At 39.0% G+C, this 24,283-nt stretch overlaps 1 protein-coding gene across 6 annotated transcripts in view; it reads right to left on the reverse strand.

Moving 5' to 3' along the window:
• Positions 1–24,283, reverse strand: part of SULF1 (sulfatase 1) — a 160,869-nt gene that overhangs the window by 132,332 nt on the left and 4,254 nt on the right. The window contains exon 1 of one of the 6 annotated variants that reach the window (XM_037505601.2): positions 1,431–1,907. The exons of the other annotated variants lie outside the window; for them this stretch is intronic. The gene's annotated coding sequence lies outside the window, so the exon portion shown is untranslated. Of the gene's footprint in view, positions 1–1,430; positions 1,908–24,283 lie in introns of those variants that run through there. 6 annotated transcript variants of the gene reach the window in all.

Consider the following 24,283-nt stretch of genomic DNA (forward strand, 5'->3'; position numbering starts at 1 on the left):
TAGAATTTCTTGGAAGCCACAAAGAATTCCAAGGGGAAATGTCATTTAAAGAGAATCTAAAAAAACAAACATAATTTTACAATGTTTCCCATGTTCGTTGAATAAACAGTGAATAACTCTATTACATTCTGACATTTGATATGAAATCCTTCCACTTGGTCCATTATCATGTAAAATACTGAACTGTAGATACAACAAATACAGGAGTTTGGGTCATTAAATATGCATTTATATTGAATTAAATATATATTTGATTATATATTAAATCTTGTGATAAATTGAACATTTAGTTAATACTTACATTTAATTAAATATGTGTACATATTTAATTATCTTGAACTCTTCTATATATTATACATACCATGACATATATACTATATATGGTTTTTACATCTATTGTATAAAGATGAAGACAATCAAGTTCAGTGGATTACTCATTGAACTGTTACAGGGCAGGGAGGGGACAGAACCATATCATTTATGGTACTAAAAGTGAGAAGTCTTACTTTTCTACATTATTGTTAATAATATTTCTTATTTTCCTTACTTGAAATATTAAGACACTAATTTTTTATACACCACAGTGCCCTAACTTCTAATCATATTTTTATAAATTCAAAGTGTACAGCTCTCCAATATATAACTTTATTTTCTTGGCTTATTCAGTTAGCAAATCATACTTTTTAAGGGTGCAGAAACTGTACCTTTCTCAGTGTGATTCTAGAGTTTTAAATCCACCTTTCTTGAAAGACAGTTTCTCAAAGTATGACCATCAACCCTGAGAAAAAGACTGTTAAATCAGCATTCCCTACAAAACATAGTTTAATAGCAGACCTTTGCATTTTGCTAGTGCTTACGAAGTTACTGTGCACGTTCCTTCAACGTTTAGAACTTTCAGATAGGCAGTGAAAAATTGAATACAAATTCACATGTCCGCTGCAGAAACAGCATTTTGTAGTTTACACAAGCCAGTGCAAGTTTGCAACTGACACGGAGAGATGAGATTTATTTCATAGTGTGAAAAGAAACTCCAACCATTACATTTCCTGAAATTGTGAGCACTGAAAGCTGAAGATCAAAGTTGTTTCCTAACGGGCCAGGTGAACGAACACCCAGGGCTCCTCTCCAGGGTGAGGACAGGGGTGTAAAACAGGCAGGACCAGGAGGCAGTCGAGGTGGCCAATTTCAGCACCTCGCCTGGGTGTTCCTTTGTTAATTGAATTATCAACAGCAATCTCTTTCCGCTCCTATTATGATTAGGAGAAAATCAATTGGGTGGAGGACTTTGGCCAGAAACACACTTTGCATCATCTAAGAATCTGAATGAGGGAAACGCTTCTAATGAATAAACAATGAAATGGACATGGGCAGTAAGAAAAGTTTGCTTCCTTCCTTTAAAAAAAAAAAAAAAAGCAGAGCATCATACTTACAAAAGCCGCCTCAAAATCTTCTCTAGAGAGCAAGCGCTGGGAACCGGGAGCGCGCAGAGGAGCAGAGATAAGGTGGCAGCGCAACTTCCTTCCTCGCCCTGAGAGTCATTGTTCCTTATCTGCCCTGACCTCCGACGGCGCGCGGGGGAGCCAGGAAGGCCTGGCCTCTGGCCCTCACTGCCCTCCTTTCTGGCCTCTGCGTCCCGGATTGGGGTTTCCGATTTGTGGCTGAAGTCGCGCGGTGACCCGCCCGGCCCGAAGATGCGTTAGGGACTGTCTGCGAAGTGCTTGCAAGATGCAGAGGGTTATATAAGCCCGCGTATTATTATCATCACACACCCCCATAGATCCAGGGCTGCCAGACAAACAAAAGGGAGTTCCAAGAAGAGGAGGAGCAGAGGCAGAAGTTGCACTGGGGGTGAATTTCGGGACACTGCTGAACTGACTGGAAAAAAAGGCAACTCAATATGTGTATGCAAACCTCGGCAAACAAACACTGAGCTGCAGCTGGCCGGCCGGCGATGGGGGAAGGCTCCTCGAGGGAGGGGAGTCGGCCTTTCCAGGCGTGCGGTTCCGGCTCCCCCCTCCCCGAGCACCCGGCACAGTAGCTGCCTGTGGCAGGATGGAGTGGATGAGGAAGATGTGGTTTTGGGGAAGGCATGCGTTCCAGAGACCAAGTGCTTAGTAAACACTGATGCTTCTTAGACTCAGACCAGGTGCTTTTCGTGCTTCTCTTTATTTCTGGCCTCTTGTTTTCTTAATGATGGTTTGCAGGGAGTTCCCTGTGCCCGGCCCAAAACCTCTTTTAAATGTCTAATTGTCTCTGCTCTTTTCGCTGCGGGAGCAATAAACCAAGCCAGTGGGTTCTTTACACCAGTGCTTGGGTCATCTGAGAAAGTTCTGAATTACTCTGAGCACCAATTTTCCCTTTATCCTCCCTCCCTAACTTGCTACCTCCTATTTGCTTTAGATTATTATTATCCTGCCCTATTCCAGGCACTGCTCCCCAACACGTAAGGAATTTCCTCCTCATCCAGGCATTCGCAGCCTCCGTTTGTCTCCACACTAATTTCCCACTTCCCAGGCCGCCCTCAGCTTCACCTACCCCAGCACATTAGAATATGAATCATCCTCTAAAGATGGCCTTGCAGTGCCTTCATTTCCTTTTCACATTGCCCTCTCCTCAGCCTGAAATGTCCTCACCCCCTTTCCTTCAAAGCACTGCTCACCCCTCGCCCCATCTTCCCCAAAATTCCTTCCCAGATTTCTCCTCTTTTCTCCCTGTCCACTGTCTCGCCATTGTAATTTCTCATGTGTCACCTGACTTCACAGGTTTGGGACCTGGCGTAGTTCTCCTAGGTGACCCAGGACAGGCGCCTGCATAAAACTGGTAAAAGTGTTTCCACTTTAACTGACAGCTGCTGAATCTTATCTGGACCATATATGTAAGTGTAAAAGTGACTCCAACATCCATGGCTCAGGTAAAAACTGACCAAGAGTAGAAAATTTCAGATGAAGGTGTCACAAGACCGGAAACTGGAAGTGGGTGTAGAAGTAATTAACATAGTTGTTAACCGGCTATAGAAATGAAAATATCCTGAGGCCAATTGCTGTAACAAGTATCAGGCTGCTATAGAAAGTATCCGGAGGCGCAGACCAGAAGTGGGGATATGGAGATTGAGGGTCACAGTAGGGAATCACCAGTTCTTGCAAATCAACCTACTCACATCCTAGAAGTAATCGCTTTAACAATAGATACCTCTCTACAAAGGAATGAGCCCCTCCCCAAACGAAGAACACTTAGCAGTACAATTTCTGCACTGGCAAGATGCAGCTCTTCTGCCCACCTGTATCTATCTATGCAGGTGTCTCTTTCTTAAACCTATCCCCTTCAGGAGCCTCCCTGGTGGCGCAAGGGGTTAAGCACCACACTAAGAAAATATCCGCAGCCTCTGCAATACGAGTTCGATCCCTGGCTGGCCACAGAGCTACCCACATGGCGTAGCAGACCTCACCTGACTCACCTGCTGCTCCCCTCAGCAGTGTATTTCAGTCAGTCTGCCTGTTCTGTTCCCCACTCTGTCTCTGGTGAATCCTCTCACCCCCCCCCAACTCTGGCCTGTACCCCAGTTCTTGTATGCATACAGAAATAAATCTTTCAAAAAAAACCCATACCCCTTTCAAAAGGCAGTTCTCATCCCAATACTGTCCAAGTGTGTTATACAGGTGTCTCTTTTAACAAACCTGTCCCTTTCAGGGGCAGCTCTTCCTATCCATTTGCGTGTTGTGTCTGTGCAAGTGCCTTCTTCTCCTGCCCTTTTCTTATGCAATAAACCTGTCCTTTGGATATAACCAAAAATCTACCTTGTGAGGAATCTCACCATATGGTTTTCTTAGAGGTTACCCAAGGACTCCACTCTCTGAACCCCACACAACTCTCCAAAAAACGACATCAAAAACCAACAGGTGGGCCTCCCCAGTGGTGCAGCGGTTGAGCCCTGGGTTGCGAAGCTGCCCGCAGCCTCTGCGGCGCCAGTTCGATCCCTCCCTGGCCACTGGAGGAGGGTCCCGCATGGCACGCAGACTCTCCTGCCCCCCCACTGCTCCCCTCAGCAGTGTACTTCGGTCCTTCTGCCTGCTCTGCTCCCTGCTCTGGCTCTGTTGAATTCTCTCACCCTCCCGAGCTTCTGACTGTACCCAGTGCTTGTATAAATAAATAAATCTTTAAATAAAAAAAAAAACCAACAGGTGATTGAAGTGTTAATGCTGTTGGTGTTGCCCAATGGGTCCATGAAGGTTTGTGGTATCCTTTACTTCTGTGTATGTTTGAAATTTTTCATAAAATAATGGAGAAAGAAAGCCTTCTAAAACAAGGAGGGTAGTGACTAAACTTGATTTGAATCAGCTTCCTTTAGGATGTAAGTTGGTGAGATTAACGGGAATGCTGACAAGACTGAGACTCTGCTACATTCGAGAACTTATGAAGCAGGCTTTACTTAGTTGAATGCCAGGAAATTCCCCAAAGGTGAGATTTTTCAGAATCACAGACTTCTGGGATGCCTTTTATGGGGGACTCCTCCACTATTGAAAGACTGCAGGCTAGCACAACAGCAGCTCAACAAATGAACAACAGCTCTCCAGTGAATTGTTTTATGGTATGGGGTGAAATATGGAACTCGAGCTGTCAGGTACTGAATTTCTTGTGGCTTAGTATTAAAGTGTTCTTAATGACATCTCCCTTGTTTTTCTTTGGTGAAAGCAACGTGCTTTAAATTCCATCTGCGGTGGTTGGATTGACCATGGTGTCATTTAAGAGACTTGGGGAGTGTCTGCGGAGTACGAGTTCTCCAAAGCATACAGAATGTTCAGTGAATTAGAAGCATTTTCCCGCCTCCACTGATTTGGAACAATAAACATCAATTCAGGTTCTAAAGAGGAATTTTAACTCAAGTTTTTGAGCATTTGGCTTCAGGAACAACATTGGTCTCATGCAATTTGGTCCTTCAAGTGTAGGCTCTTCCCTCATTTTATTCTGCTCAAATCAAAGCCATCACCTTATCATAGCTTCATTTATGAGCCTGTACTAGGTTCAGATACTGGGCTAAAGATTTACATGTATTATTAACCTAGCAATTGACCTAAACTATTTTATCTTTCCAGATGGAAAATGGTCTAGTCATCCAACTTAGGAAGTGACAGAACTAGGATTTGAACCTGTCTATCTGACTCCATAGTTTATGATTTTTCCATTATGCTGAAAGCTGGAATTACCCATACGTGGTAAGCTGATCTACTCATTTTCAAGCTGGGGTCCAAGGACCCTAGGTTTTCAAGGAAGTTCTTTCGGAATCTTGGGTGGGGTGGAGGGGAAATGGAAGGAGCAAATATGAAGAGGCAGGTCAATAGCACTTAGGTTCCACTCATTAAATTCCAACAAAGAAGCCTCATTTCTGTGTTTAAGAGTTACTTTAAATTTTGTTCAACAAGGGTTTTGCTTCTAAAAGATTTTTAAAACTCTTGATCTGGTTTAACACCCCCATTTAAAAGGTAGACTTTGGGGATCTAGAGAGAGTAAATGACTTGCCTAAGGTTTTCAGTGACAGTGTTACCTTCAGAGGTCTAGGCCTCTCTGGGTCTTTTATCTCCTCACTAGTTAAATCACAGGGGAAAAACAGGAGAGAGTCTAGTGCAAGACTCAGCTCTTTGACCTGATTGTGCTTCTTGATACCATTCTCCTTGAGAATGGAATACCTTTACTTGGGCAAGCTACACCCTTTTTTAACCCTTTTGCAACAAGTCTAGTGTTGGTCAAACTTTATCTTCTGAACAAATTAAAATCAGCATTAAATATATAATTTGTCTGAATGTTTTGAGCCTCTCTTCTTTTTATTCAAATCAAAGGTAGTAGCAAAGGATACTTCTGCCTGAATCAACTAGTTGATAATACAGCCTTGATCTGAGAGGACTCATAAACCCCTTTGTCTATCAATCAAGCTAAAAACAACTCTTTTGACATGAGATACAATACGTGTAGGAAAGCTATTGTTCAGGTCAGGTATAGACAAGGGAGAGTGAGCATCAGTTAAACCTTGTTGGCTTGGATGGATGACTGGTTATAAGGAATAAGAGTTCATATGTCTTGACATCTTTGAGGCTCATAAGGCCCCAAACATCTAAATACGAGTTTCCTGACTATCTCCAGATATGCCCACCCCATTGGAAACTCTCTCCCCAACTGGCTAATTCCCCTAGAGCTGCATCTTCGCCTTCTATGGTTTTCACTTCCAAGCATGTGAATCATATCCTCCACCAATCATTCAAACTTTCCAATCATATCCTCCTTGGACAGCAGGGTACACCTCACCTTCTTATCACTACAAAGCCTGCCCTCTACAGTCTTGTTCACTCTATTCCCAAATGCCACCCCATGTGTCCCTACAGACTGTGTGCAATGTCTGCCTCCTCTGAGCTCTTAGTACATGTGACAAATAAACCACTATTGATCCCATCTTTCCAATGTCAAATATCTTGTTTAGGTAATCCCATAACCCTAGGGCAGCACTCTTTCCCTGACCAATGGGGTGAAGAGGAGGTAAACAAAACAATGACTGGTTATTAATAGTAATACTAAATGGAATTCACACAGAGAACTGGTGCCAAATATCACATCCTTGGAGTTATGTTAAGTGTCTGTCTATATATAAATAGAAGCAAGTTTTAACTGAAATTATTTTGGCTGGAACTGACCTTTATTAATTTCAAGGCCCCAGAGCTTTCCCATCTGCTCTTTTTAATTTTTATCATTCTCACCTGGAGATTTTGTGAACATTAATGTTATTTTCTTTCCTCAGAAGGTTTAACTGCAGTCCTGCCTAAGGGCAAAGGAATAAAAAGATGACTCTTCCATTCCTCTCATTTAAATCCTTTCTAACTGTATTCATTTAGTAAAATGGAGCAGAATGAATTTTTCTCATCTCCACAGACAAGAGATTATAATAAGCAGACCTTTTTTCCCCATCTGAAACATTCCAAATATTAATATATTTCAAATTCTCAGCCCTAGAAACAAAGCTTTAGATGTAATTTCTTTTCCTAGTCATGAGATTTACAATAGTAGGGTCATGTTTGTACTAGATTTTGGTTTGAAATTAATCTTCTTTTCTCCTCAGCATTTCTATAGAATCCAGCACTTCATTATTTCATCATTTCCAAATATTAAATGCTTGTCATTTTTGAACAACGATCTAATCTTCCCTTTGTGGGTGGAGAAACTCTGTTGTGGAACTCACAAATCCTTGCCAGAACATAGATCATCCTAGCGGCTATGATAGCCACTGAAAAGTCTTCCTGAGCACATCACAGACTGCAGGGTCAAATTTTAAGTTGTTTCAGAAACAGCATATGTGACATGCTCCAGCCACTGGAAAGCACTAACTGGAAACTCTTTTGCATTCTACCTTATGAAGTAAGTTTGATGGAGTAAGCAAATAGGTACAAACCCCATAACCAAACTCAGTGCTGAGACTGTGCTATAGTCAGCTCCCCCCTGTTCGGGCCTGTGCCTCATGTAGATCTAACTAGAGTGTCAGTTCAGTTGAACAAGGGTTCATTTAAACCACATCTGTTGCTCATCAAACCTCTGTTTTAGGATTGGAGAATTCTTTTTCATACATAGATTCTGTCTGCAAGGTCTATGGCAGCAAATAGTCCTCATTAAATTTCACAACATTTTACCAACATATAGACTCTAGTACCGGCTTCTATGTGATAATAGAATCCAGGCAAAACCCCCTCACACCCACTTCAAAGGATTCTTCACTTGACTAATTCTAAAGAGTAAATTGATTTTCTCATCATTTGTTGTGTTTGACAATAGAAAGGCTGACACAGCAACATGGCTAAAATGACAGCTTATTTCTATTCAAGGGGAAGGAATTTGTGTTAATATTCTTAATGACTGGCATCTTTATGAGAAATGAAATCAACTATCCTTAGCAATAACCTGACTAGGATTAAAAAGTACTTGATCCTTAGAACGGAAGTCATCTGTTGGGAAAAATTATTTAGACTGATGCAAATTAGCTGAATAAATTGGCTCCCTAATTATATGGTATGTATATACAAGTTTGTTAAAATCAGTTTGAACCGAAGGAGAATTTGGAAAGGATCTTTCAAGAAGTGATCTGACATTTTGTTGGAGGGAAAGATAACACATTTATTTGATAAATTCCTTTCACATTTCCTAAGAATTTCTGGAAATGATTTAAGAGGCACAAACATATAAATCAAGGGAATACACGTTAAGGCACTGCGTGTATGTCTTGTGTATATCTTGCTTTTTTGGAACAGTGATGATGCCTTATTGAAAACACTGAGCAGCATATTCCTTGTCATGCCCTAGATTCTAAATAAGCAATAGTGGGCCTCCCTGGTGGCACAGGGATTAAAGGCACAGCGCTATCAAGCTATCGCCAGCCACTAGAGCACGAGTTCAATCTCCAGCCAGGGAGCTAACCCACATGACGCAGCAGACCTCTCCTGACTCGCCACTGCTCCCCTCAACAGTGTAGTTCAGTAGATCTACCTGTTCTGCTCCCCACTCTCTCTAATGAATCCTCTCATGCCCCACACCTCAGGATTACACCCCAGTTCTTGCATGCATAAATAAATGAATCTTTACAAAAAAAAAAGCAGTGGTGTTTCAATAAGCAATGGTGTTTCGGTGGAGGGTTGTTCCAGCCTCTCTGGCCTGGTTTGGGTGTGGCCCACAGAAGGGACAGGCCTAAGAGATGAGCACTTAGGTCAGCCCCTAACGAGTAGTGTAGAGACCTGTCTGTGTCTTCCCGATGAGTTGTTTCACTCTTAATAAGCACAGTGTCGCACACTTAACAAGTTTTTATTGGAATCTCAGTCTTCTCTTCCTCGCCAACTTCACAGCAAACCTTCATTTAGCTCCTTACCAAAAAGCCTAGTAAATTGTGGGAAGAAGCACTTTACCAGCTTAGGAAATTTAATTAGTCTGGAAAAAAAAGGTGTAAATTGCAGGAAAATGTAAACTGCCTCCATGTAATTAATGACTGGGTTTTACTGTTTAGCATTTTTATAGAACTTTCTTTTGAGAGACAGCATGGATTTTTGGACACAAACTGCCTTGGGTCCAAATTCTAGCTGGATTGGTATATAGTTTTTTTCAGTCTGGTTCCTTTACTTATAACTAGAAAATGGCTAGTCTGGGAATAACAAAGAATGAAAGTGAGTATCAGTGTCCAATGAAAGGCAGGTATTCAATATTGCTCACTTTCCCCTTCCTTTACTAAAAGGCTTGTAGGGCATTCATGTACTTAAGTATTCATTTAATATTTACCCTGAGTGAGTGAAAGAACATAGTTCCTTTTTTCCAATAAACATTAGATGAGGGGTGACCCTGGACAGCTTAAGTTTCTGTGTTTTAAATATAATATTAAAAGATGTAAAGGTAAAACAACCATAGCAATTTCTTTAAAAGATGGTGATTGATAATCACTAATAATAACCTGAGTGTTACTGTTGTGACTTCAGGCTAAGGGGTAGCTATTCTGGGGAACAGGTAAATTCCAAGTGTTGGGGTTGGTGTTAGAAATCCTAAGAAAGCGTTGGCTAGGTAACAGTGGATTAGAGACAGAAATGAACAAGAGGCTACATCATCCAAGAAATCTGATTTGTGCCAAATTTAGTTCATCCTCTCTAATCTTTTTTTAAAATCAAACTTTGGGGGCCTCCTGGGTGGCTAAAGGGGTTAAGCACTGCACTATGACGTAATCCACAGACTCTGCAGCGCAAATTCCATCCCTGGCTAGCCAAAGAGCTACCCACATGGAGCAGCAGACCTCTCCTGTCTTGCCTGCTGCTACCCTCAGCAGTGTATTTCAGTAGATCTGCCTGTTCTCTTCCCCACTCTGTCTCTGGTGAATCTTCTCACCCCCCACACCTCTGGCCTGTACCCCAATTCTTGTATGCATAAAATAAACAAATCTTAAAAAAAAAAGAGGCCAGAAGACAGGACTGGGGTGACGTATACAGCAGACTGGACAGGGAGAATGAAGAGAGAGCAAGCACATGGGGAACAGGCCCCTGGACGCAGCCAACTGCAGAGGTTGCACTCTGACAGATACTGACTGGTAGAGGACGTGCTGAGACCAAGACTGGAAAAAACCTTGTTCTGCAGAATCTGCAAGTACCCATGTCTGGAGCTGGCAGGTGCAATAAGGAAGAAGAACCAGAGGCTAAGAGCCACAGCCTAAAGCAAGGATGATGGACAGCAAAGGGAGTGATAACGGCCAGTGCCTGAAAGGAATTGCTTTAATGCTTTAAACTGGTGCCAAGCTAAGTAACCTGAGACCTGATGTGTGTGACTGGCTTCCGTGAATGCAATTTTTACCCTGAAATTTCTTTATATTGCTGGAAAGTTAAGCTGTGCACTTAAGGTGTCGGTGTGCTGTGCAGGAATACAAGGGGTAGGACAGAGGCCAAATAAAGGGGGAAGGAGGTATTAAAAATGCTTTTCTACCTTTGCACTTACCTAACTATTGTTGTTTGAGAAAAAATGTATACAAATGAATATTATCAGAAACTTTGGCGAAAAAATCCAAAAGTGATGGCTGGAAGCATGGGTTTGAAGAAAAGTGGTAGAAAAGTATACTCCTTGTATCTGGCCACTTATCTTAAGCTTCACATCTTCCCTGACTGGTCCCTTCCTGTGTTAATGGTCAGCAGACACCTGTGAGAGGGTGAACTGTGTTCACCTCTTTTTATACAGAATGGTTATTGCAAAGGAAAAAGTCACACGAGCAAGAGATTATAATCTACAAGAGGTTATCCAGTCACATTTGTCAGATAATTCACAGGGCAGTTCAAATTTCCTAGATGTTGTTACATTTTTGTAAGTGAAAGTTATTTTTTTTCTTCTGGCTTTGAAATTGTACATTTTTTTTTATAGCTAAGGTTTAGTGAATTGAACCAACTTGATTTTGGGGCCTTGTGTTTAAGTATTTAGATCATGACACCTTAAAATTGTTTTAACAGAGAACTCCAAACTTTCATTTAATGAACAGTTATTGAATGCTTAATGTGTGCCAAGGACTGCTATTCATGCAAATAAGATGTGGAACTTGCTTGTTCCAGGAACAAACTACATTCCTGGAAAGAATTATAGTAATTTCAGAATTTTTTAAATTACTGAATCTGTGGAAAATATGGAATAAGGATTATTTAATTAATGGTAGGGGTCTTGGAGTCAGATCACCAGGTGGAGGTCCTGCCTTGGCACCTACAGCTCTGTAACATGGGTCAAGTCAGTCACGACTCCCAGAGCCTTATTGCTTGTTTGTGAGATGGAGACAGGAGAATTCCATGTCATAGAAATATTGAAGAAGTCCAATCAATGTATATAAAGCACCTAGCTGCACACTATAGATTGGAACTTAATATCTGTTAGGTGTTATTACATATATTATTAGGAGATAAAACAGACATCTTGCTGAGTCATTTGCCTTTTTCTTTAAGGGACTGTTATTTTTTATATTGCTAAATATAACTCTGGTCCTGCAGGTTTAGATACAGTCATTCGGGATATGAAAATGTCTTAGAATGTCCAGATGTATGGGAAAGAGTCCTGCTTTGAAATTTTAGAGTTCAAGTATCTTCCTACAGAGTATGACTGCCATTTAGTAGCTATTAATGATTAGAGCACTAATGATATAAATAAACACAGATTTGCTGCAGAATCTGCAGAATATAAATAAAAACAGGCCATTTTACAAGCCATTTCTTAACCTGTAAAATGGGTCCAACAGTGTCTGTCCTGTCTACTTCATTCAAAACATTATTAGGATCAAATAAAGTTGTAAAAATAATTCGTGATGGGTAACATGGTATATAAATAAGTTATTGCTAAGTAATAATTATGAATTTTCCCTGGATAATTGATGATGGATAATTGATGATTGATTGACAAAAGGTGAGATTGGCATTTATAAACACTTTAAGTGGAAATTACTCTTCAGTTTATACAGAAATAGATACAGGCTTGGAAAAATAGAAGAGATGGATTTTAATTCTCTTTATCTCTAGTCATCTGTATTAGCATATGTAAGTTAACTCTCCTGTGTCTCTGTATCCTTAACAAAAATTTTGTATTTGAATGAAATTATAAAAGCTAAGGTTTGGCAAGTTGAACTAACTTACAGAAAAGTTATAAAAATAAGAGAAAAAAATCTTACTTGCCATTTACTAGGCTTCATCAGTTGTTAACAATTTGCCTCATTCCTTTATCATCAGTTGCTCTCCCTCTCTCTAACATACAATACATACATATATACATATATATATAACTATATACATATTTTTCTTGAACTTAATGAAAATCATCAGTTGCACACATCATGGTCTTATATCCCTAAGTAAATTTCAGTCATTTTCTCAAAAGGGTACAGGTACTTAGTTGTGTGATCTGCTCTACAGGTGGTGTCAAAATCAAATGAAATATTTGAAAGCACTTTGGAATGCATGAATTGTTCTATAAAGTTCAAGGATGTGTATTCCATAAACTGGGAAAAATCAAATAACATGAAACTTCAGAGAACTTACAAATTACAATAGAGCACAAACTAAGGAAGTCCATTGTCCCTGTGAAGAACCAGTAGAAGATTAGCGCGCTAGTTTAAGTGTCTGTGGTGAAGGAGACGCAAGAAAGATGCGCTCATTCTACGTGTCATACTGCAAGTTATATAGGCCTCCTGCAAGGACTTGCATCCTTTTTTGTGCTATTTTTTCATTTTAACGGTTTGCCATTTCATGTGGTCTTTTGGTGGCGATTATGAACATGTTTGAGAAAAGTTGACAGAAAACTGAAGGGCAGTTATTGCTTAGTGACAGACAATAAAGATGTAAAGTGGTTAGTAAGAGCTCGTCTTGACTTCTTCTGGTCCTCCCTTTGAGTACTAAAAATGACACAGTTTATTTTCATTATAGACAACAACTTATATACATGTAGTAAATAAGAAGTTTCACTGTATGGGCCCCCTGGTGGCACAAGGAGTTAAGAAGCAGCACTATGAAGCTACCTGCAGCCATTGCTGCATGACTTCGATACCCAGCCAGGGAGGTGACCCACATGGCGCAGCAGACCAGTCCTGACTCGCCTGCTGCTCCCCTCTGCAGTGTATTTCAGTCAATCCGCCTGTTCTGTTCCCTACTCTGTCTCTGGTGAATCCTCTCACCCATCCACACCTCTGGCCTGTACCCCAGTTCTTGTATGCATAAATAAATTAACCTTTAAAAAAAAAGTTTCACTGTATACTTCAATGCAGACTTAGTTGTTCAATGTATAGACTTGAAAATAGTATGGACAAGGTACTCTTTTGGACCAAAGAATAATTTCTCCTAGGATTCTTTTTGGCACTTACTATAAAAAGGTTTAGCTATACAAAAAAACAGATAATTATTCTTCCACATTATATTCACATTCTCAACAGAATTCTCCCCTTCATTAGGAGTTGTGATACTGGCAACCCTGGTTTTTTCATAATTCTAACCAGGTTTGCAATCACATTCTCCAGTAGACTGAAATTTGACCAATAACTTAAAAATATGATTGAATATACTTTTTTCCTGTGACAAAAAGCTTTCATTGCTCTGAAAATCATACTGGCTTCCTTTAGATACTTACAACAACAAAAAATGGAAAACTAGTAGATGTTTTAAAAACAAAACTATTTTTTAAAAAGTCAAAACCACAGTTAAGTATTCTAAGGTTAATCTTTTATTTTGAATTATTAAATTGTTATACTTTATACTGCAAAATGAAAATGCAATGTAATGATTAGGAAATACACTTATAAATGTAATAATGATTGATTTTTCCTTCCTTTGCAAATAAATCCACTTTTAATATAAATTATAAACATATAAAATGGTAAGAACACTAGTGTAATTTATTAAGCTATGAGAAATATTGCTCTTACATTTCTCTTGGGAAAATTCCAACACTGGAGATAGTATTTCAATTGTTTATTTCTCATTGAGATGATGTCACTGAAGAACTAACTGTTTGAAACCACAGGTTTCCCTAATACTGAGAAAACATGGTAGAGTTTAGTTTGACTCTCCTGACGCATGGAACAGCAAAACAGGAGTTAGAGTTAGTCACTTCCAAATGTTGATTACTCCACTCACTATCTCTTTAGACTCAGGATTGTCTTCTATCAGATTTAGTTTTCTGGTTTGCAGAAATGTTATATTCGCTGTGCTTACCCAAAGATTAAAATTTCCAATAATTTAGCTCAAGAAAAAAATGTTAAGGAGTAGTGGATAATATTGGCATCATCACTTGGACAGAATTCTTTTGGCATAAGTTAAAAAAAATGCCTTTACTAAGAATGTTCTTTGTAATAAGGCTACACATACTTTCAGATCATCCATGGCAACAGTGTTTGAATATTTCCATTAGGATGAATTTTCCATGAAGAATACATCTGAACAATGTATGTTTTTTTCTGATATTTGTTTCAGTTATAGGAATTCTCTGATTATTCATCATGTACTCAGCAAGAGGATCGTGGTCAACAAAGGAGCGGGATCACGTCTTCATGTTCTCATTAGGTCCTAATATACTGTTGACATATGAACTCTCTTTTGTCCTGGTAGAATTTCACTGACTTGTACTTTTTGAGAAAGTCTGTTTGATAGAACTCTCTGATAAGGTGAGTTTGTGATTTTAGGCAGGTCTTGGAACATCCCCTGGTCTCAGCTTCCTCAGGTAAGAAATTTTACTTAGATGTTGTCTGAGGTATACCTTTAACACTTTGTGTTCCTATTATATTTCACATGCCTCTCTTGGAAAATCTAACCCAAACTCTAAATTATTAAAGAAAACTATAATAAATATAAGCCAATAGCTGTGACAAAATGTGACCACTTTTTTCTTTCTTCTAAGTAATTTAAAGTCTCTAATCTTGCTGACTAATTGTCCTACAAGTGAGAATGCAATTCCCATCCAAAGATTTTTCATAATCAAATATTATTACAAAAATTCCCCAATGATTTAATATGGAGTTTACAGAGCATTTTAGTTTTATGTTATACAACAGATAGTGAATATATTCAGTAGAACAGGTCTATATATCTGGCACTGTCCCTGAAATTCTTCCCTAATCATAATTTTATAAGTCCTTAAAATCAAAATTACCATAATTTTTCAGTTTAGACCTCAAGAGAAATTAAATGACAAAATAGAATCCTAAGCAGTTGGCATATGAGTGACACCCACCTATAAGATTTCATATCTAATCAAGGAATATAAGGAACTCTTGTTGACCTATTGTCTATTTGAATCTGATTCTGGATGAAATCCAGCTGGCTCAAAGGCAGGCCTGGAGAGTGATGTAGGCAGAAGAATTTGGGGAAAAATTGAGCCCAAGAACTGGTACTTAAGATAGTGCCGTCCATATTCTCAAAATAATTTCCTAGTATAGCAACAGATTTGCTGATAATTAGTTTCTAAAACATCTCTATAACTAAAATGCAATATTCTATCTCAGTTGTCCTTGACCGTTCTGACTATGAATGTGTAATGAAGATTCTTCTTGATAACCTGGAGTTATGCTTGATAGATGCATAGGTTTAAAAATCAACTTCTGGGCCTCCCTGGTGGTGCAGCGGTTGAGCACTGGGTTGTGAAGCTGCTCGCAGACTCTGCAGCGCCAGTTCGATCCCCGGCCACTAGGTGAGGGTCCCACATGGCACGCAGAGCTCTCCTGCTGCCCGCTGCTCCCCTCAGCAGTGCACTTCGTCAGTCTGCCTGCTCTGCTCTCTGCTCTGACTCTGGTGAATTCTCTCGCTCTCCCATGCTTCTGACTACCCAGTGCTTGTATAAATAAATAAATCTTTAAAAAAATAAAATAAAATAAAACTCAATTTCTGCATAATGATTCCACTAATATAGCAGAGAGGAAGGAAGCAAAACTGAAAGTATAGCAATAACCACAAAATTCTACTTAAATAATAAGTAAAATTATAAGAATATATGAAGTGATAAGAAAGCACCTACAGAAAGGAAATTATTAATGGTCAGAATAGTTAGAAGAAGAAACTTTCAAGGAGGACATGGGGGTAATTTTTCTTCAAGGATAGCTGGGATTTGAACATTCAGAGTCACAATGACAGGGCTGCCCCAGTCCAAAAAAAGTAGAGCAAATTCACAGTAAGTGATGTAATTCCAGGAGATGCTGGACTAGCTTAGCAAAGAGTGGAAAGAGTATAGGGAAAGGGGGATGGTATTATGCAGGCCCTCAAATGCTGGTGTTTTATTTAGACCAGGTGCCATATGTAGAGTATTGGGAGATGGCCATTTTGGAGTAATGGAGTGACATATGAAGACAGCACTAAAGAAAGATTAGTTTGACAGTGGCATGTAAGATGAGTGGGAATAAGAGAGAGAGGTCATGTAAAACTAAATTTAGGAGCATGAAGTGATACAGAACTGGATTAAAGTACTTCTCTTTCTCTTCACTATCCTTTTTATTTTTGAAGAAAATATTTTATTTATTTAGGTTGCGATATAGCAAGTGTTACGTTTGCCAGCAGAAAAGAATAATGTAAATTTGATGGAGGAAATGACAAAATAAAGGCAAAAAGGTGGTGGTTAGCTCCCTGAGAAGTTAATTAATTGGCTCAATATAACACTTTTAATGGTAACCATGCTCCAGAATTCAGTTGTCCCAAGTTTTTCACCGTTGTACAACCCTGCCTCTTTTTCCTGGCTGTAATAACGCAGTCATTAGTCACCAAATTTTATGTCATTGCTAGTAACATATGCTTAATTGTTTCTTAAGTATTGATAAGTTATCAAGGATGTGACAAGTAAACTATGCATTTTACTTTATTATTTGCCTAGCATGAAAGATGATTCACCTGAAGCCACGAGGCAGTTCAGTGGGGATATTCAAAGCTTCCGCAGGGGTTATGACTATGGTCAAGTAATTGTAGGAACGCCCCCAGTTCCACTTTTCAAAGTGTTGTAAGGGTTGACTATCGTAGTACGTTTGTGTATAACTATTTTTGGAGCAAAACCGCTAATGAGAATAACAATTCTATAAGAGAAATGCTTCATGTAGCTTATTTTATGTTGCTTTTTTTTTGTCTTTATTTTTGCGGCAAAAATGATAATCTCTTGACAGTCAACATGATTTGACTGCCTGGATATTCTTTCCCTCTATTCCTATTTCTTTTCTTACAAGACACACTTCTCCAATTCAAGAAGTCTTTTTACCACTGAAACTGGTCTAAAAGCTGAACATGTAGGAGTAGAGTTCTGAATTAAAATCTGGACTGAATCTGAAATTAAGAAATTTGGGAGTATCAGCTCATTTTCTAAACCTTAATCTATATGCAAGAACATTAACCCATTGACCTAAGTAGGTACCAGATGAAGAGGTCTTATATTAAATTTGGCAGTGAAACCCAAATTTTGTGGTTACTACAGATGATGTTTAGTTATTTAATTGTGGCACTTGTGTATTATATTTTTTCCCCCGTGGTTCATTGAACTAGATGTCTGAAGAATTACCAACTCCGTCATTAGCCATTAATAGCTTCCAAAAATATGAAGAGGCTCATGTCAATTAGACCCCCATGCATGGCAATGCTAAATGAGAAATAGATTACAGGTGTTGATACTTAGGCTGACATTTCTCCCATAGGAACCAGAGAACATGGTTCAGAAAACTCAGTTGAGTAAAATAAAATGGGCCAAAGTCTTCATTAAAAACTTGAACAGAGCCCAAGTCTCTTTTGAGGAACCAAAATGCTATCAAGTCTCCACAGGTCAATACTATTCCCACAAAGTTCTAGTAAGAGGGCTATATTTTAATTCCAAATCTTGCTGACTAAAGCAGGGTAGTCTTTCACTCATGCTGCCCCAACATGCAGAACAAGAATTTGCAGTTGCAAATAGGATCTTCTATTTTAATAAAAATATGCCTAATCCTGAAAACTATCCACTGATTTATTATAAGGATATGACTAAAGAAGGGATCTCCTATTTTGAATCTTAAAAGTGAAGTGTAACTGAAGCAAATAAAAGGAAAAAGTAAGAGGGGACAGAAAGAAGAGCAGGGGGATGTAGAACTTTCCAAACCTTAAAATTAAGAATAATTTGTCTTTGTAGTGAGTGAAGAAGAGAATATATCATTTGTAAAATAAAAGGCATTCATACATTCAAAAGGATGTCAATCTATCTCTTCCAAGGCAAAATCTGAAGTTTATGAGCTAAAGCAAGTTAAATATTTCATCTCTTCTTGCCTCTAGACTCTCTTTAAATTATATGTCCCTCTCCACCAACATTTTTAGTTGAAAGAAGAGAATTACAGGTATTTTGTAGATACAGTTTGTTGTTCTGACTTGAAAATTCATTACTTCTCTAAAGTTTAGAAACATTAGAGTTATTATTTGGCCAACAATTTTCTTCATCTGAGAAAAGATCCTTTTTTTATCTAAGCAACAATATGTCTTGTAAAAAAATGTGTGTATATTCTGTTGATCAATGATTAACAGATTTTAAGTTCCATAAAACATATTCACATGTATTCATCCCTTTTTACATTATAAAGTTATCTAAAATACAGTTTTTAATTTACAATAAGCAGATAAGCATTTGTTTCATAATGTTGGTTGTGACTTTGGAAATTTATAGTGTTGCCAATGAAATTGTACTTTTAGCACTTTCATCTTGCCTAGGTGGGGGTCATCACTCCTGTCTCCTGCACTTGATCTCTCGGTGTCTTCCTTGTCCCTTATCTTTCTTTTGTCTTCTACTATACTAATCACCAAGTTGTTAACTGTTATTTATTTCTTCACAATATTTCTCATACCCACTATCCTCATGCTCAGTGCCATCTTGTGATATACTCCCGTTGTGTTGTTCTCACTTCCTACCACATCCCTCCCTCTATATTTCATTTTCTGTCTCTTTTCGTGCATTTCCAAAAAGTCCACTGCTTAAACTTCCTAAAAGATCTGCTTACCTAAAGTCCAAGCCCTCCACCTGAAGTGTTGCTGACATTCTAGAATCTGGCCTAATTTAGCTATGGTAAGACTTGACATGCTTAAAATAGAAAAGGGCACAGTGGACAGGCAATAGGGGACCATAATCTGCATCCTCAATTTTCCTCCTTTCTTTCCCTCTGTCACTCCCCTTTTCTCTCTCTTCTTCTTCCTTTCCTCCTACTCTTTGCCTAGTGCTCCTTACCTTTTATTCTCAAATTGCATTTATGCAAGTCCTCTGATTCAAAGACACTGTCTTTATTTGAAAATGACATACTCAATTTAACTCCTAGACTTAGCTTAACTGGTTGCATTCATCATCTTGGGGGTGGGGAGAGAAACACCCCTACAACTGTTTTGAGCACTTACTATGTTGTATACTCTGCATTCAGCATCTCACTATATTATCTCATTTAACCTCTCTAACAACCCTTTGTGATACCTGTATTCTCATTTTATTTTATTTTTTAAAGATTTATTTATTTACGCACACAAGAGCTAGAGTACAAGCCAGAGGTGCAGGGAGTGAAAGGATTCACCAGAGACAGAGTGGGGAACTGAACAGGCAGACTGAGTGAAATACACTGCTGAGGGGAGCAGCAGGCGAGCCAGGAGAGATGCACTGTACCATGTGGGTTGCTTCCTGGCTGGCAGGGAACTGAACTCATGCTGCAGAGGCTGCGGACTGCCTCACAGTGCAGTGCTCAACTCCCTGCGCCACCGGGGAGGCCCCTGTATTCTCATTTTATAAAGAAGGAATCTGAGTCAAAGAGAGCAAATAAATGATCTCATATAGAGCTGAGTCACTGTTCTCATTCACCTGTTTAACCATACATTGTATAGTCTTATCCAGCTCAGTTTCCCTCTCTTCCAACAGGAGGCTTCTGCTGAGGTCTCTTTTGTTTAATTAGTACTAGTAATGGATACTTAGCTACAATATTCTTTGCATTACTACTAAAATGTGTGTATGTCTTCCCCTCACAGCTAAACTAGATATTCCTTCAGGGCAAGGATGGTGGCCTATAGCATTTTGTATTCCTGTCTGCACTAGGATAGAAATACATGCACTGGAAGTTCTTGAACACATATGGAATAAATGAGTTAACACAGTGATAAAGCTTTCTTAAGGCTGTTTCTTTTGGCTCCGATTTTATTTGGAAGGCACATTATGGCTGTTCTTTACGGCATCAATTCAACTGCTAAAAAGTAATTGAGGCTGTTTGATATTGAATATATTTTCCAAATCTTTTTCGCTAAATATAGATGTCATATGAAAAAAAAATGCATTAACACATGTGAAGCCTCTAGTGGTCTCAGATAAAAAAAAAAATTAGATGCCCTAACTTTTATTCATCTGCTCTATTCAGAATCCTTTCCTTTCTCTTACCAGCATGCAGCCCTCAAGGGAAAAAACAGCACATGATTTGTAAGGGCTTCTCTTTTCTGGGATGCACTTCTTGTAGATGAAAGTTTAAAGCTTTAAATTTCTGGATGCAATGCCAAGCACATCTGTTTACTAGGACATTCTACTCAGGGGAAGATTGATTATTGGCAGGTGAAGGTTAAGGGGAAGGCTTTAAACTGGCAGGAAGTCTTTTCAGAGGACATGTTATATTATAAAAAGGTGATCTGGGTGTTAAGCCATATTAATGATATGAGTTTGAAGATAATATCCACAGGTGCACACTTCTACATTAGCATATCAATAATGCTCATTTTGCATGCATGCAATTAATCTTTTCTCACCGTGGTTCTGGTATAGTTACTACCTTGTAAGAGTGTAACTTGCAGTTTTATTTTAAATTAATATAGCAGGTGTTGCTATCAGTTAAAACACCATAACACCAGATTAGATAATAAATAAAACTCTCTGTAATTCAGATTTCTGTTTGGTTTAATAAAAATGTGCTCAGAAAAATGGAAATACTCTAGAGAAGTATGTTTTGGGAACTCTTTCATTAAGGGAATGAAGACAGGAAAATAATTCCTGAATTCTTGAGATAAAACTTACTTTCAGGCCTTTTATGTATTCTATGAAGTGTAAAAGTTGCATCCTCTAGTAATACTATTTGCATATGAGAAAAATTTTAAAGCAAAGTAATCAAAAATCTAGTTCTAGGTTTCAGTTCATTGTAGCAATAACTTATCTTCTAGCCATAGTATTTTCTAGCTGCACTAAAAATTCAGACAATGCCAACAAAAGAATACATGTTAAAACTAAGGAGAATAATACAAAAGCAAAACCACAGGAAAGTAGATAAAAGTCAATATCAAAGTCAATTTCTTAGGAATAAAAAATTCCTAAGTATGCTTATAGTATGCTTGGAATAATGATAAGGAAAGCGTTATGTCTCACTGTGATAATTTTCTCTTCCAGAAGTGTCTAGACTTACTTATGAGTTGATTTTCCAGATGAACTTTAGAATCTTTATTTTACATCCAACCAGAGCCCAGCAGGCTCTTGCTAGTTCTCAAACTCTGCTCCCATGAGCAGCCATTTAACCCCGTGTTAAAGTTTAATTAGTAATCCATGGAATTTGTAGATTAATTTTGCTATATTCTACTTTTTACCATGGAGGTATTTTTGTCACTCAAAAACACCTTTATTCTGTACAGCAAACTAATATCAACTCACTCGCTGTAGTTAAACAGTGGTGGACTCGAGTTCCTTAGATTTATCTTCTGGAAAATGTAGAAATTGTTTCCTAAAGGTATGTAGCTATGTAGTAAAAATGACGAGTAGACTAAAAGATTTCATCTTTGAAAATAAAGTGGAGGGCCTTCCTGGTAGTGCAAGAGGTTAAGACACAACCTATGAAGCATCGGAGGCGACCCACATGGCGCAGCAGGTCTTTCCTGACTCGCCCGCGGTAGCATATTTTAGTCAATCTGCCTGTTCTGTTCCCCACTGTTTCTGGTAAATCTTCTCACCCACCACACCTCTGGCCTGTACTCCAGTTCTTGTATGCTTGAATAATAAATAAATCTTAAAAAAAAAAAAGAAAAGTGGAGACACGTTTATAAAAACATTAACAAAAGCTTAACATACTAGTAGGCAGTGGAACATGAACCACACATTTTGAAGGCAAAGAAAGCTACTACAGCTACATAACTGTCAATGTTTCCTTTTGCAAATTCAAAAAACCATTTTTGCTTGGGAGACGGAGGGATCTCCAGAAATACTATCTTGCCTTTTGTCCTAGAGAAGGTCCAGTTTCTTTTAACCCCTGGTCTGAGACAGGTGCACAGCAGATGAACAGGGTTGGAAAGAATATTCTCTGATCTATCCCAAGATCCTGAAAACTGACATTGAATGACCAATCTCCAAAGACGTATCTCTAGGTGGCATTTGGTGCTTTGTTAGGTAAGTTCTCAGCTGCTAGCTCTTCTGCTGAAAGAGGACAGATGAATGACAACACATCTGATGGTGGGAGCAGAGTCTGGTAACAGACAAGAGCTCAAGCTGATTGCTTCAAACTTTTTGTTAAATTTGGCTTGAGGTGAAGGGTCGCAAAGGCCCAAACTTCATGTTGTGTCTAAATGGTATTTTCCTTTCCCAATTACTTCTGGAAGCTTGACTCAACTCTCTAAAATGTCTTGCCAAATTACTATTTCTTTCCAAATAGTGGGCCAAGAGGAAGGAAGAGGAGCACATGACTCTTTGGTGAATTCAACTCCCTGCTGGAGTCCAGAGCCTAGGCCCTTTGTTCCCCCAGCACTTCCACCCAGGGCCTGCTCTTTATTATCCTTTAATGCAGGTCCTAGGACTCCCTCCTCCCTGCTAAGTGTATTCAACTGTCACCATTGTCTCTATAGATCCATTAACTCAGTTGCTCCAAATTCTTAAATGCCAAAAGCAGCCCCCTTCTGCCCCTTCTTCCTTCTCCCTTCCTTTCTCCAGTCTCTCTTTCACCATTCCCCTATCTTTGGTGGTAGAAAATAGGGGCTGAAAGAAGACATGCCATAAATAGATAGAATAAATGGTTATCATAACAGAAGTAAAACCATTCATGAAACCTAGATCTTTATTTATGTATACATCTAGGAACCTTCTCCTTCTAGCATCCCCCAGGCAAGTGTTCCTATCTCCATTTTACAGAGGAGGGAATTGAAACTCAGAATGGTTAAGTAGCCTGTCCAATACAAAAGCTAGTGAGAGGTGGGCCCCAAAATAGACAAAGTTCTGCCTGAACCAGAAGATGGTATATTCTGCTGTCTCCAAAATCATATATGAAATTTTACACAGTAGAGGAGCAGCTTATTGATGTAATTTCTATCATACTACAGTGACCTAAAAGAGATTAGGAATTTCATGTAATACTCAGCTTAACTTTTAGCAATAAGTTCTCATTCTAGGTAGCTTTTTCCTACATTACTACAAATTATAACTAATCAAGTTAAGTCACTCTTTTCCCTTTCCTCTCATGGATGAAGAGCAGGCCATTAGAGGTGGTAGCTGTTTGAATGTCCCTGTGAGTTAGTCGATACACATTTATTATTCTTCTGTCTGGCACAAAAGTGGGCCAAACTAATCCCTGTCTTAGGAGATTTCACCCTATCTGAGGAAATAAGTGATAAAAAGGCAAATTAGAAGGCAGGATAAAAAAAAAGCAATTGTGCTAAATGTAACTCATAGATAGCAATGGTTAGCATGGTCATATCTACAGAGATAACAAGCATCAAGGGAAGGAAAACTCCACTGGGAAATGTGGTCAGGGTGGCTTCTTAGAGGAGGTGTAACTTTTTTTTTCAAAGATTTTTATCTATTTATGCATACAAGAACTGGGGCACAGGCCAGAGTTGGGGGTTGGGCGGTGAGAGGATTCACCAGAGACAGAGTGAGGAGCACAACAGGCAGACTGGCCAAAACATACTGCTGAGGAGAGCAGCGGGGGAGCCAGAAGAGGTCTGCTGCACCACATGGGAAGCTCCCTGGCTGGGGATCAAACTCGCGCTGCAGTGGCTGCAGACAGCTTCATAGGTTTTGTCTCAACCCCTTGCGCCACCAGGAAGGCCCAGAAGGTGCAACTTAAGCTGGAAATTTAAAGGATAAAAATGATAATGATGGTCTCCACATAGGCTTATAAACATAGAGCCAGAGGAAGGTCATACATGATGTCAAATTTTTATTTTGTAAACAAGACAGACAACTAAAGTGGTTAGGGGTAAGAGAAGAGATCAGGAAGGGGGAGTGTTGAAGTGGCCACTTTATTTTTATTTATTTATTTTCAAAGATTTGTTTATTTATGCATACAAAAGCTGGGGTGCAGGCCAAA

Source organism: Talpa occidentalis, unplaced genomic scaffold (assembly GCF_014898055.3).
Source record: "Talpa occidentalis isolate TD23 unplaced genomic scaffold, MPIMG_talOcc4v2.1, whole genome shotgun sequence".
Taxonomy (NCBI): domain Eukaryota; kingdom Metazoa; phylum Chordata; class Mammalia; order Eulipotyphla; family Talpidae; genus Talpa; species Talpa occidentalis.